The sequence below is a fragment of the Hyla sarda genome, chromosome 10 (assembly GCF_029499605.1).
Source record: "Hyla sarda isolate aHylSar1 chromosome 10, aHylSar1.hap1, whole genome shotgun sequence".
NCBI lineage: Eukaryota > Metazoa > Chordata > Amphibia > Anura > Hylidae > Hyla > Hyla sarda.
This window is the reverse complement of record NC_079198.1, coordinates 102,165,431-102,180,565: the sequence shown is the minus strand read 5'-3', so window position 1 is coordinate 102,180,565 and position 15,135 is coordinate 102,165,431. Positions and strand designations below refer to the sequence as shown.

Genomic DNA, 15,135 nt, shown 5'->3' with positions numbered 1-15,135 from the left:
TGAAACAATGGACGACGCGTTTCGGCACACAGTGAGTGCCTTCCTCAGGTACAAACATACAGTGCTAAAAGACAATAATATAAGGGATACAGATGATAGCGATATGTCAAGTTGTTTGGAAATATTTTCTGGGAGTGTATATATCTGTATATTATGCACCAGAAGGGTTTATAAAGATGTGTAGAATTTATACCTGTATATACACATATGCGCTCATATGTAGCAATAGAATTGGAGACAATAGTGTATGAGTAAAATAAAGAATATATGTAAAAAACATTTTTGTAGGTATATCAAAGTAGCATACCCTGCCAAAGGTGTTTTTTTTTTTTTTATATAATGCCACTGTCACCCTACTATTCTTAACCAATGTATACATATACCATACATATAAATATTGTCCGTATTTACAATATTATTTGTATGCATCACTATATGTAATTTTATACCTCTGGTCCTTTTCATTTTTTATGAATAATTTTACTCTATTTTCATATAACTACAAAAATGTTTTTTACATATATTCTTTATTTTACTCATACACTATTGTTTTCAATTCTATTGCTACATATGAGCGCATTAAATTTTACTTTTGTTATGTCAAAAGTTAAGATTGATTGGGGTGTCAGTGCTGAGACCCCCTCCAATCACAAGATATAGCAAGATAATGTGCACAATATCGCATTTCCTTCCCTGGCTGGCCACTTGATCTGACTGATGCGCTTTATAGTCTGTGTTGAAAGTTAATTTTAATGATAGTGATGCTTTAAGAGCATTTCCTCTAAAATATGAGAAACCGTATCCTAGAGATATGAAACACGTGGAAAAGATGTTTTAACACTGGCTAATTCTGAAGAAGCGTACACTTAGACAGGTAGTCTAAGATTGCGCAAGATTTTTAAAAATGACTCAGGCTGCTTGAAAATCTGGCACATCTGAAGCTGTCTACTCTAAGCCTGCACCACCTACTAGCTGACTTACTCATTGTTTTTTGGCACATATTAACGCTTTTTTAGTGCAATTTAAGCCACACCCCTTTTTACAAAGACCACGCCCCTATTTAAAGAAAGTGACGAGCATGGTGCAAAGTAAAAATCATGTGTAAACAATCCGAAAAGGTATCACTAATAATTTGCGGCATATTTCAGCCAAAAAACTGTGCTAAATCCTTTTAATAGCCCTGCTTTACTGTGTGCTATAGAAACATAGAATGTGTCGGCAGATAAGAACCATTTGGCCCATTTAGTCTGCCCAATAATCTGAATGCTATGAATAGTCCCTGGCCCTATCTTATATGAAGGATAGCCTTATGCTTATCCCATGCATGTTTAAACTCATTCACTGTATTTGCAGCGACCAATTCTGCAGGAAGGCTATTCCATGCATCCACTACTCTCTCAGTAAAGTAATACTTACTGATATTACTTTTAAACCTTTGCCCCTCTAATTTAAAACTATGTCCTCTTGTGGTAGTTTTTCTTCTTTTAAAAATGCTCTCCTCCTTTACCGTGTTGATTCCCTTTATGTATTTAAAAGTCTCTATCATATGCCCTCTGTCTCTTCTTTCTTCCAAGCTATACATGTTAAGGTCCTTTAACCTTTCCTGGTAAGTTTTATTCTGCAATCCATGTACTAGTTTAGTAGCTCTTCTTTGAACTCTCTCTAGAGTATCTATATCCTTCTGGAGATACGGCCTCCAGTACTGCGCACAATACTTCAAATGAGGTCTCACCAGTGTTCTGTACAGCGGCATGAGCACTTCTCTCTTTCTACTGCTTATACCTCTCCCTATACATCCAAGCATTCTGCTAGCGTTCCCTGCTGCTCTATTACATGGTCTTCCTACCTTTTAAGTCTTCTGAAATAATTACTCCTAAATCCCTCTCCTCAGATACCGAGGTAAGGGCTGTGTCAAATAATCTGTATTCTGCCTGAGGATTTTTATGCCCCAGGTGCATTATCTTGCAGTTATCCACATTAGATTTCAGTTGCCAGAGTTCTGACCATTCTTCTAGTTTTCCTAAATCCTTTTCCATTTGGCGTATCCCTCCAGGAACATCAACCCTGTTACATATCTTTGTGTCATCAGCAAAAAGGCATACCTTACCATCGAGACCTTCTGTAATATCAATAAGGAAGATATTAAACAATATTGGTCCCAGTACAGATCCCTGAGGTATCCCACTGGTGACAAGACCATGCTCTGAATATTCTCCATTGACTACAACCCTCTGTTGTCTGTTACTCAGCCACTGCCTAATCCACTCAATAATATTGGAGTCCAAGCTCAATGACTGTAGTTTATTGATAAGTCTTCTATGTGGGACAGTGTCAAAAGCCTTACTAAAATCTAGATATGCGATGTCTACTGCCCCTCCTCCATCTATTATTTTAGTCACCTAGTCAAAAAAAATCTACAAGATTTGTTTGACATGATCTCCCTGAAATAAACCCATGTTGTTTTTCATCTTGCAATCCATGGGATTTTAGATGTTCCACAATCCTATCCTTTAGTAGGGTTTCCATCAATTTCCCCACTATTGATGTCAGACTTACTGGCCTATAATAGCTTGATTCCTCCCTACTACCTTTCTTGTGAATGGGCACAACATTTCCTCATTTCCAATCTTCCGGGACGGCTCCTGTTACCATTGATTGGTTAAATAAATCTGTTAACGGTTTTGCTAGCTCACCACTAAACTCTTTTAATAATTTTGGGTGTATCCCATCAGGCCCCTGTGATTTATTTGTCTTCACTTTAGAAAGCAAACATAGAACCTCTTCCTCTGTAAAGACATACGCATCAAACGATTCATTAGTCTTCCTCTCTAATGGAGGTCCTTTTCCTTCTTTTTCTTCTGTAAAAACTCAACAGAAGTATTCATTAAGGCAGCTAGCCCCTTATTCTCTTCTACATACCTTCCTTCCTTTGTTTTTAATTTAGTTATTCCTTGTTTTAATTTCCTTTTTTCATTTATATATCTGAAGAATGTCTTATCCCCTTTTTTCACAGACTGAGCTAGTTTTTCTTCTGCCTGTGCTTTAGAAGTTCTTATAACTTGCTTGGACTCTTTCTGCCTAGTTGTCACGATGCCGGCTGGCAGGAGGTGGATCCTCTGTGCCAGAGAGGGATTGGCGTGGACCGTGCTAGTGGACCGGTTCTAAGTCACTACTGGTTTTCACCAGAGCCCGCCGCAAAGCGGGATGGTCTTGCTGCGGCGGTAGTGACCAGGTCGTATCCACTAGCAACGGCTCAACCTCTCTGACTGCTGAAGATAGGCGCGGTACAAGGGAGTAGACAGAAGCAAGGTCGGACGTAGCAGTAGGTCGGGGGCAGGCGGCAAGGTTCGTAGTCAGGGTGGATAGCAGAAGTTCTGGTACACAGGCTTTGGACACACAAAACGCTTTCACTAGGCACAAGGGCAACAAGATCCGGCAAGGGAGTGCAAGGGAGGAGATCAGATATAGCCAGGGAGCAGGTGGAAGCCAATTAAGCTAATTGGGCCAGGCACCAATCATTGGTGCACTGGCCCTTTAAGTCTCAGGGAGCTGGCGCGCGCGCGCCCTAGAGAGCGGAGCCGCGCGCGCCAGCACATGACAGCAGGAGACGGGAACGGGTAAGTGACCTGGGATGCGATTCGCGAGCGGGCGCGTCCCGCTGTGCGAATCGCATCCCCGACGGCCATGACAGTGCAGCGCTCCCGGTCAGCGGGACCGACCGGGGCGCTGCGGAGAGAGACGCCGTACGCGCTCCGGGGAGGAGCGTGGACCCGGAGCGCTAGGCGTAACACTAGTCTTGTAGATTTCCCTATCTTCATTGCTCTGGGTTGTTTTATAATTACTAAATGCTAGTTTTTAGTTTTTTTATGATTATGGCCACTTCTGCTGAGTACCACAGTGGTCTCTTCCTTTTTCTGCTTTTACTGTCAAGTCTAGTGCAATTTTCTGTTGCTTTCAATAAAGCGTCTTTTAAGTAGTCCCATTTCTCCTTGAAGTGCTTCCCAATCATGAGGAACAGATCCATGTTGAGAACTACTTATGCCAACTATTACAATGCATATAGAGTTTGCTCATAAAGTAGTTATTCGGGCACCAAAAAAAGTTTATATGTTGCTGGATATGGCATGAAAATATGTTGCTGTGTCACCCTGGAGCTTTCGCTGAGATGTCTTCAGTCCCCTGCTTTTAACTTTTCTTCCTTCTTCTGAGATGGACTTGTCTTAGCCAATCACCTGTGAGATATCCCAGTTGGAGCTGTAGCGGACCCTGGGGGCCAACAGTGAAATATAAACCTTTTTTGGTGTCCAGATTTCCCCTATTTTCCTTATCACTACCTGTGTTTATGTCTTATGAGGTTTGCCAGGATTACACTGATGTTCTAACCAAGGCATAAGCAACCTTTAGCACTGCATATGTTTTGGACTACATCTCCCATGAAGCTCCTACAGCCAAAATGCGGACAAAGTATCATGGAACTTGTAGTCAAAAATATCTGCAGTGCCATAGGTTGCCTATGTCTGCTCTTACCTTAGGATAGGGGCAGGGGCACTTGCTAGCATGCAATGACACCTTTTATTGAAGTAACGTGCACAGGGATGTCTATACAAAGGTCACTGTTTGGTACCTTACCTCACCAAAAGTGAAACAGACTGACAATTAAAACTAATTAAGGTTTGCACATTTTTCTGTGTCCTAGACTACTCCTGGTTTTGGTTAAAATAATGTCCCAAATACAGTACTACATCTAAACCCAGCTTAAATAACGGAGCTGCAGTACACTCATAAGTCTGAACACCCATTTATCATACCTGTAAAAGACTTAAAAGTCTATTTAGAGTTAGTCCTGTGTTTTGTTATAATCCAGAAAGCGTAGTCCTAACAGTGCAATAAGTCCCACTATGATAGGCTGTTAAGTAAAACAGAACTTAATGGGGTTATCCCATCTTGTCAATTGCTCTTTCTGCCACCTCCAGCCTGTATGTGGCTGCCAGAGGTGGTTAGGAAACCGGAAGGCAGCCGAAGCAGGAAAGTCACACAATTAGTGTAACTCCCATCGACTTAAAGGAAATCTGTCATCAGAATCACCCGCACTAAACCTGTTACACAGGCTTATAGTGCGGGTGATCCTGATTAAAATGCTCCTTACCTGGTTAAAAATGGTTCAGCGGTTCATAAGATATCTATATTTTTAGTTTTCTGTTATTCCCTGGTTGTGACTCAGTGGGAGGTGTTATCATCTCGGACTCGGCCACACGTCTTTCTAGCTGGGCGGAGCTGCCGCCCGGCTCATGAATATTCATGAACTTATCCTCGTGGTCTAACTCCTTTTTCTCGGTCTGGTGGGGAGGGCCGCGCATGCGCCGCATTCCGTACACCCGGAAGCGGCGTTCTCCCCCCCCGACTTCACTCGAGCTGCGGCCCTATACAAGTAAGAAGATTGACTGCATGAGTGAAAAGCCGGGGGTGGGAGGAAGGGAGGGACGGAGGGTGTTTTTATTCACAAACTGAAGGAACAAGCAGGTTATATATAGATATATTTGTGTGGATAAGTTCATGAATATTCATGAGCCGGGAGGTAGCTCCGCCCAGCTAGAATGACGTGTGGCCGAGTCCGAGATGATAACACCTCCCACTGAGTTCCAAGCCAGGGAATAACAGAAAACTAAAAATATAGATATCTTAAGAACCGCTGAACCATTTTTAACCAGGTAAGGAGCGTTTTAATCAGGATCACCCGCACTACAAGCCTGTGTAACAGGTTTAGTGCAGGTGATTCTGATGACAGATTTCCTTTAAATAGGAGTTGTGCACATGGCATAGCCCCACAAGCTACACTGCTTATGTAACTCCCAGAGTTAGGTAAAGAATGTAGCTTATAGGGCTACACCGTATGTGCAACTTCTATTAAAGGGGTTCTCCGCTGCCCTGCCTTCCGGAGCTCCGCTCGCAGCGTCCGGAAGTTTATTACTCCGAATGCTGTGTGCAGACTTCCGTCAAGAGGGGGCAGGCGTGACATCACGAGGGGGTGGCCTCGAACACGGAAGCCCACACACAGCGTTCGGAGTAATAAACTTCCGGACGCTGCGAGCGGACCTCCGGATGGCAGAACCCCTTTAAATTCAATAGAAGTTACACATATTGCGTGACCTCTCCATTTTAGCTGCTACCATCTTTCCTGAACTTCTCAGGTGGCCACAAACATGCTGGAGGTGGCCAGAAAGCCAAATAATGGGATGGGACAACCTTTAATGATTTAGCCTTCATCATGAGTGTCGGATGTTTCTTCCAATGGACTTTTCCTGAGGAATCTTATATGTCTTGCTGCTACTCACTGATGGCTGTGTGTTATCCATGGACCTGGAAGACTAGTAACTCAAGACTTACAGTTCACCGATGTGAAATGCATCTTTTTTGTTTTTCGATGTTGTTTCCAATGCTACAAACTATAATAATTTCCTAGAAGAACTAAAATAGAAAAGCTGCACAATGCCATTTTCTCTAATTACATCTGCAAAATCATTAAAGACTATTTAGTTTTCTGGAACATTTTTGTTGAGCTATGTGTTGCCCCCTTTATCAAACATTTCCTTGTTTCCATGAACAACTCTTTTGAAGGACACAAACTACCGTTGCATGAATGCAAGCAATGAGAAGGTTCTTATGAGATTTGTCTTTGAAAAGGACCATCCAGTCATGCACAAATTGCTGAACCAGACATAATATCTGCAGAGACACATCATTATCTAACTCAAAAGAATGAATGCTCATAACCCATAACCACAGGCTCAGAAAAGCACAGATGTGTCCGTTTATCAGCCGAGACAGTGAGTGTGGAATTATGATACCTGGAAGACGCACTGAGGGAGCAGATGTTTTTGTTTAAGTCCACCTCATACAAGCTTTCTCTTCACATGTTGTTTGTGTCTAAACTTTATTACCCCTGCTCTCACCAGGCCGTCTTGCATCACCACCTCGTTTACTAAGACGGTTTTATTCATATTTAGTGCACAGATAGCTCGTTGCTAACATCCACTTCACAGTTGTTCCTTCCAAGTTAAATAATTACACTCGGAGATTACAACATGGTTTGGCACTAGACTGAAGTAAACTATGCAAGCAAGGAGATGATAGGTTCCATCACAGAACGGGTTACGAGAAGGTCCCTCCTTGTGGAAATGTTTCCTTTCTGCCTTGATGGTGTACGCTGTTATTTATTTGTTTGTTTTACTGCTTTACTTTATGAGCTGTGATTGCACGTTTTTTTTTAATCTTCCATACGTTGACGTTGCTTTGATCTGATGGTATTTTAGTAAGTTTGTGACTTCTTTATTGATCTCGTCTTAGAAGAAAGGAAGAATTCAGGACATGTTTGCATATCCAAAAGTAAAGTCTCATTAAAAATGTGTACTGATGGGAAAAGTTTTTGAAATGTTTACTAAAATGTAAAATTTGGTATATTTTTTTTTTGTCTTTTCACATATCAACAAACCTATCTTTATTCAGCACAGTTACATTTTCTAACATTTATATTGACTCACGTTGCTGTACAACAATTTACAACTTGATTTACCCATGACTGGGATACTTGAATGTACATACAGACTCCTGGGTCAAGTTCATGCAATGCTTATTAACCTGCGTGTTTTTAGTTTTTTTTACCATTGTGAGAGTAAGTCACTTTTCAAACTGTGTTCTTGGTGCCAGGGTACGTTCACAAGTGTGTACTTTTCTGCTGATTTTCTCCTGCTAATTTATATGCAAAATATGAACGAAGTCATATATTGTCATTGTATCCTTAAACCCCCTATAGCAAAAAAAGGCCAAAAAAATGTAATTTTGCTCTCCGTCGGGGGGGTTTACATTGGAATGTATTCATATTTTATTTTTTTATGAACGTGCAGGCTGCTTTTCTATTCCATAGAGCAGTATACCGCAAAATACTATGTGGTATCCATTAAAGTTTCCTTTTTTTTTTTGTACCTTTAATGGTAGTTCTCATGACGGGGCACAATGGGCAACAATGGCTCCCATTTACTATTATGGGGTCCGTCGGGCGCCATTGTTTTTTGACAGGAATAGCGGGAGAAAAAGACGGTGCAAGCAGCACCGTCTCCCCGGCTCCTCTGAAAGGTATCACACTGCCGTGTCATAACAGCAGTTTAAAAAGGAGCCTGTGTTTACAATGGTGTTAGGGTCTCTTTATCAGGTTTCCATTCCATTAGTCAATGGCTTATAACTCTTATCTCATTAATTTGCACATGAAGGACTTTTCCCATCCAACAACCCCAGTCCCTACTACAAACAGTGAGGTTGTAACTACAGAGCACCAACCTGTTCACCTATTTAAAGGGGGGTAGGGGATAAGGATAGAGGATAAGATGTCAGATCGCCGCGGTCCCGCTGCTGGGGACCCCCGGGATCACCGCAGCGGCACTGCGCTATCATTGCTGCACAGAGCGAGTTCGCTCTGTGCGTAATGACGGGCGATACAGGGGACGGAGCAGCGTGATGTCATGGCTCCGCCCCTCGTGATGTCATGGCCCGTCTCCTTAATGCAAGTCTATGGCAGGGGTGTGACGACCGCCACGCCCCCCTCCCGTAGACTTGTATTGAGTGGGCAGGCCGTGACATCATGAGGGGCGGAGCCGTCACGTAATGATGCTCCGGCCCCTGTATTGCCCGTCATTACGTGCAGAGCAAACTCGCTCTGTGCAGTAATGACAGCGGGGTGCCGCAGCGGGGATCCCAGGGGTCCCCAGCAGCAGGACCGCGGTGATCTGACATCTTATCCCCTATAAGTTGTCTAGGGGCGGAGTACCCCTTTAACTCCTGGCAATTCATTGTTTGAATAAAGGTCCATTAAAAAACAAACAAAAAACAGGGGGACTTCAATACATACGTTCTTATCCCTTTACCACAGAATAGTGGATAAGTGTCTGATCGTGGGGGGTTCGACCGCTGAGACCCCCCGTGATCTTCTGCCTGGCACCCCATGTTCAGACACCTATCCCCTGTCCTGTGGAAAGGGGATAACAACGTATGTATCGGAGTTCCTCTTTAACTGCTTAAAGATTTGAAGCTTAATTTTTTTAAGTACAGAGCTCCAAAATCCCTTGCAATTGCACAATAAAATAAAAGATAAAATTCTGATGCCCACAGCCATCACTAATTGAAACATAGTTATTTCTGTCTTGACATTTATGACATATCTACAGGATATGTAATAAATGTCTGACACGTAGGGCCACACCTATCTCCAGAATGAGGGCTTCCTGGCTCCATCCAACCTGCTTATAGCAGCCAGAAATGGTCAAGAAAAGCAGAAGGATCTATTATATGTACTTTATGTAAATCCCATAAAGGTTGATGAAAGTTTCCTTAAAGGGGTATTCCAGCTCTGTAAAAAAACAAATTAATAATTTAGTGCTGGGGCCATTGTTAAATAGAAAAAAAAAAACATACTCGCCTACTGGTCCCCCAATGGTCTTGCAGCAGCTCCCGTTCTTATTCCGATCCCCCGATGTTTGTCTTTTCAGCCTGCTTCCGACACAAGACTTGCCCACTTAGCCAATCACTGGCCACAGCAGGGTTCCTTCTCAGCCAGTAATTGGGTGAGCTGGCAGGTTCGGCACAACGTTTCAAAAGCAGGCTTAAGAGATCAGTCGCGCATGCGTGTGGGGACGGTTAATGAAGAACGGGGGCTCCAGCAGAGGACTGGGTAAGTAGAGTTTTTTTTCTCCTATTTAAATACAGGCCCAGTCCTGTGGATAGATTTTCACTGCAATTTATGTCAATTTCTGAAATAAAATACAATAAATTGTTTAAGCTAAGGGAGACCCTCTGAATCTTCATGAATGTAACATTAATGCTTTAGTTATTGCTACCAAAAATGTATATTGAACAAAACCACATCAAGCACAAAGGGTTTCCAGCAGTAATTCTGAACAGTCTGTTTATCCTTTGTATTTTTTGATCTCAGACAATTGTTTGTTTTGTTTATCTTTATATATACACATGCACAGGATGCGTGCGCCAACTTTGAGTGTGTTGCAATTGCATATAGATAAACTTCCTGAAAACTCCCTCCACGACCTCAGCTTAAATGAAGCGTAAGGAAACCTTTGCTCCTCTGTCAACAAATAACTTTATGAAAGTTTCTTCTACAGCTGATCTACAGCCGAGGTTTGCTTTATGAGAATGTTTGGACTATAGCATATCCGAAATTGTACAAGATATGGGAAAAACTGGATGTATTTACTTAAAAAGCAAAGACACTCCCTTTTTACATTGAAGCCCATGTGGAGCATATGGACAGGGGATATAATAATTGCCGGGCCAATGCACCTGGTTTTCTGCTGGTCTTCTCTACTTCTGGGTAGTGTGCCATTCCCAGTCATTCTCCTTTTAGAGGGGCCTGTTGTATTTCCATTGCCTAATCCTTTTGTCCTCAGGTAGATATGCAGCTGGCAGACTCTTTATTTACACTACTGCTGTGGTCACGGATTGGCTGTGGGGATGAAATGGCACACTATCCAGAAGAAAAGAGGACCAGTGGAAGACCAATCACATTGGCCTAGCAGCTTTGGTGGATTAGAGGAGGTGAATATAGTATTATTTTAATACAGCCCCTGAGCCCAGGAGCAAATTTAACTCTTGCCCAAACAACCCTTTTAAAGTCAATCTTTCACCAACATCAGGGTAATAGTACTGATGACGCTGATTCCAATTCTGTTTACCTTTTTTACCACTGTGGCCCTTTTCCCAAGTTCTGCTTGAAAATGCAAATAAGCAAATGAAGTGCTTTGGTGCACTGTGGGTGTTTACAGCCCCTTGGTGCAGTCTTCTGCCCACCCGACTCCTGTCACATGTTAATCATCATCACCAGTCGTTTAGCAACATTTTTTTCTATTCTGCACTGCTAAATTCCGCCACCACATGTACTGGTCACATGACTGTGACATCATCACAGGTCCTACACCTCCAGCATGTAGCAGATACAGGGCAGGTCCTGGTCGGACAGTCACTGTGTGTGGTGATCTCTGCTCCTCAGTGACTGTCCAACCAGGATTTTGCTCTGTATCTGTGAGATGCAGTACATGTAGGGGTAGAGCTCATTAGAGCAGCATAGAAATAAATGAGGAGCGATTTGTCACTATACAGAACACGTTTCCACTGCTCCAGAGTCTGATGGTGGCATGCTTCACACTATTTCATCCGACACTTGGCATCATGAAATAAGGTTTCAATGCAGCTGCTCAGCTATAAAAACGTACGTGATGAAGTTCCCAACGGGGCACAGTTTTTATTGTCAGATGAGGTTTGGTCTCTTAAGTTAGCATGGCATTGGAGACTTTTTGCACTATACCCCACAGCATAACTTTATGTGGTCTCTACTTTGTGACTGAGTGGCCTTGGTTCTTAGATGCTTTCACTTCTCAATTACACCACTCAGAGTTGATTGTGGAAGGTTGAGGAGGGAAGACATTTTCTGGGAAGACATTTTATAAAATGACTTACTGCAGTGGTGGTGTCCTATTACAGGAGAATTCTGGAAATTGAGGAGCTCTTTAACCCCTTAAGGACCGGAGGTTTTTCCGTTTTTGCATTTTCGTTTTTTGCTCCTTGCCTTTAAAAAATCATAACTCTTTCAAATTTACACCTAAAAATCCATATGATGGCTTATTTTTTGCGCCACCAATTCTACTTTGTAATGACGTCAGTCATTTTGCCCAAAAATCTATGGTGAAGCGGGAAAAAAAATCATTGTGCGACAAAATTGAAAAAAAAAACGCTGTTTTGTAACTTTTGGGGGCTTCCGTTTCTACGTAGTACATTTTTCGGTAAAAATGACACATGATATGTATTCTGTAGGTCCATACGATTAAAATGATACCCTACTTATATAGGTTTGATTTTGTCGGACTTCTGGAAAAAATCATAACTACATGCAGGAAAATTAATACGTTTAAAATTGTCATCTTCTGACCCCTATAACTTTTTTATTTTTCCGTGTATGGGGCGGTATGAGGGCTCATTTTTTGCGCCGTGATCTGAAGTTTTTAACGGTACCATTTTTGCATTGATAGGACTTATTGATCACTTTTTATTCATTTTTAAATGATATAAAAAGTGACCAAAAATGCACTATTTTGGACTTTGGAATTTTTTTGCGCGCACGCCATTGACCGAGCGGTTTAATTAATGATATATTTTTATAATTTGGACATTTCCGCACGCGGTGATACCACATATGTTTATTTTTATTTTTATTTACACTGTGTTTTTTTTTTTATTGGAAAAGGGGGGTGATTCAAACTTTTAATAGGGGAGGAGTTAAATGATCTTTATTCACTTTTTTTTTTCACTTTTTTTTTGCAGTGTTATAGGTCCCATAGGGACCTATAACACTGCACACACTGATCTTTTACATTGATCACTGGTTTCTCATAAGAAACCAGTAATCGATGATTCTGCCGCATGACTGCTCATGCCTGGATCTCAGGCACTGAGCAGTCATTCGGCGATCGGACAGCGAGGAGGCAGGTAGGGGCCCTCCCGCTGTCCTGTCAGCTGTTCGGGATGCCGCGATTTCACCGCGGCTATCCCGAACAGCCCACTGAGCTAGCCGGGATGCTTTCGGTTTCACTTTAGACGCGGCGTTCAACTTTGAACGCCGCGTCTAAAGGGTTAATAGCGCGCGGCACAGCGATCAATGCCGCGCGCTATTAGCCACGGGTCCCGGCCGTTGTTAGAGGCCGGGCCCGACCCGCTATGACGCGGGGCCACGCCGTGGCCCCGCGTTATAGATCGGGAGTGGACACATGACGTTCCAGTACGTCATGTGTCCTTAAGGGGTTAAAGCGACAAAGGTTTGTAAAGGCAGACTGTGTTGGTAAGGGCTGGATTATATATACTTGTGCGATGGGAGTGAATAAAACACGTTAATTCAATGATTAACAGGTTCCCAATTCCCCTGATTATTTACCCCCTGCCAATGGTACCCAACATCACAATAGTTAAACGTTCACAATAGCAATAACAGTTGAAAGGGTTGTCCCATCAGAAACAATCAATTTTTCACCTTAGGACCCTCTACCCAATTGTTAATTCTGTTAAGGGAAACCACAGCCAGTAGAATTACAATAGTCATCCATGTAATGATTAGATGTCCATGTAATACATAGAGGATTTGAGTTTGCTCACCCCTCTATGATGTCCATATTCCCTAGTAAGGCATACAGACAGGGGATTATCTTCTTTAACTAGAATCTAAAGAGCATATCCTTATAGTAGATAAGAAAATGTTCATAACATCATAACATGTATAGAATGTATAGGACGGTAACTTTTTAGCTTTATTGGTGGATCCTTTACTCAAAACACTTCGCTCATCTATGTTGGGCCCAGGTTTTGAGAACTTGCCTGGATCTGGCAGCTGCAATGGATCTTGCCAATAACTACAACATGACATAGACTTCTCCTTCTCGGTGCTTATGTTTAATGTGCACAATTTAGTTCTTATACGCAATCAGAGCATTTTAAGACCTCTACAGGGGTTAAGCAGATGTAATATAAAAAAAATGTGAACAGCAGACTGGAGCAGAGGAAGGAACAGTTGTGTCAGCGCAGACAGCGATCCAATGTTATGATGAATCTCCATGGCAACAGGAAAGTTCGGGGTGGGTAAAAATAGCAAAGTTAATATGCCAGGAGTTTCAGGATTTCTGCACTGAGTGAAGCGAGAGACATATGTTCTTATTTAAAACCAGGAGGGAAAAGTTCTGTGCTTTTATGAATCTGTTATGTCTTTTTTTTTTCTAAAGTATGAAGGCTGCAGAATAAGATTTCTCTATCCTCAGCCCAAACATGGAAAAAGGCACAACGCACTGGGTTAAGCAATGTTCTACAAGGTCCATCCCTAGAGATACTATTCGTTTGTAAATACATCTTTCACAAGGAGGTCTTGGAGTCATTTCAGACGAGCCTTGTACCCAGACGAGATGAAAGCCATTCTCTGATATAAGACATGTTATTTTTAATATGTTTTGTCTTCTCTGGTAACTATTTTCTCTATTCCTTTTTTTTTTTGTGTGTAGCAGTTTGATTTTGCATTGGCGTTGTCTATCTCTTTGTAAGTGCTAGTGAATAAATGTTGTATTTATTAGGTTTTTGGTCAAAGTTGTTACATTATTAAAATACTATATTTATATAATCAATGTGTTCTGTACATTTATGCTATGTAGATGTATTAAAGGGGTACTCCGGTGGAAAACTTTTTTTTTTTTTTAAACTAGTGACAGAAAGTTAAGCAGATTTGTAAATTACTTCTATTAAAAATTCTTAATCCTTCCAGTACTTATTAGTGACTGTACTACAGACTAAATTCTTTTCTTTTGGGATTTCTTTTCTGTCACGGCCAGAGTGCTCTCTGCTGACACCTCTGCCCATTTTAGGAACTGTCCAGAGCAGCATATGTTTGCTATGGGGATTTTCTTCTGCTCTCGACAGTTCCTGACATGGACAGAGGTGTCAGCAGAGAGCACTGTGGTTGTGAAAGAAAAATAATAAGTAATGGAAGGATTAATATGTTTTAATAGAAGTAATTTACAAATCTGTTTAACTTTCTGGCATCAGTTGATGGGGAAAAAAAGAAAAGTTTTCCACCAGAGTACCCCTTTAAGAGATATTTATGACCAGGTTTTTACAGAAAGCAGACATAGGTGCAGAATGCATTCACACATGTTTCTGTCTACAGCAATGTTCTTGATTTAAAGGTTTCACACATTTTTTTTCCAAGACTGCAGTTTTTGCTTTATATTTCTTTTTTAAAGGCAGATGACAAATGTAGAGAAAGGACTGATACTTGTCATCCCTGCTGAATTCACTTCTGGCATTAGCTTTAAAAAACAAAACAAAAAAAAAACACATCAAAAACTGCAGTGGCTTTTTTCCTAGGTGAAATAACACCTAGGCATAATACACACATGAAAGTGTACCTGTCCTTTCAAAAGATATTTATAAATCTGCATAGTTCTGTTAGATTAACCCTTTTGAGTTGTGACAAGGTGATTTTAGTGCTCTCGTTGCTGTAATTGTACTTCTGAGAGCCCCTTCTATGGTGCATGTCTATTTATT

General features: G+C 41.6%; 1 long non-coding RNA gene across 2 annotated transcripts in view; it reads left to right on the top strand.

Moving 5' to 3' along the window:
- LOC130293527 (uncharacterized) overlaps positions 1-14,149 on the top strand; it is a 94,203-nt gene extending 80,054 nt beyond the window's left edge. For both annotated transcript variants that reach the window (XR_008848238.1, XR_008848237.1), the window contains exon 5: positions 13,824-14,149. This is a non-coding gene — a long non-coding RNA (uncharacterized LOC130293527). The remainder of the gene's footprint in view (positions 1-13,823) is intronic.
- Positions 14,150-15,135: the final 986 nt, after the last annotated feature.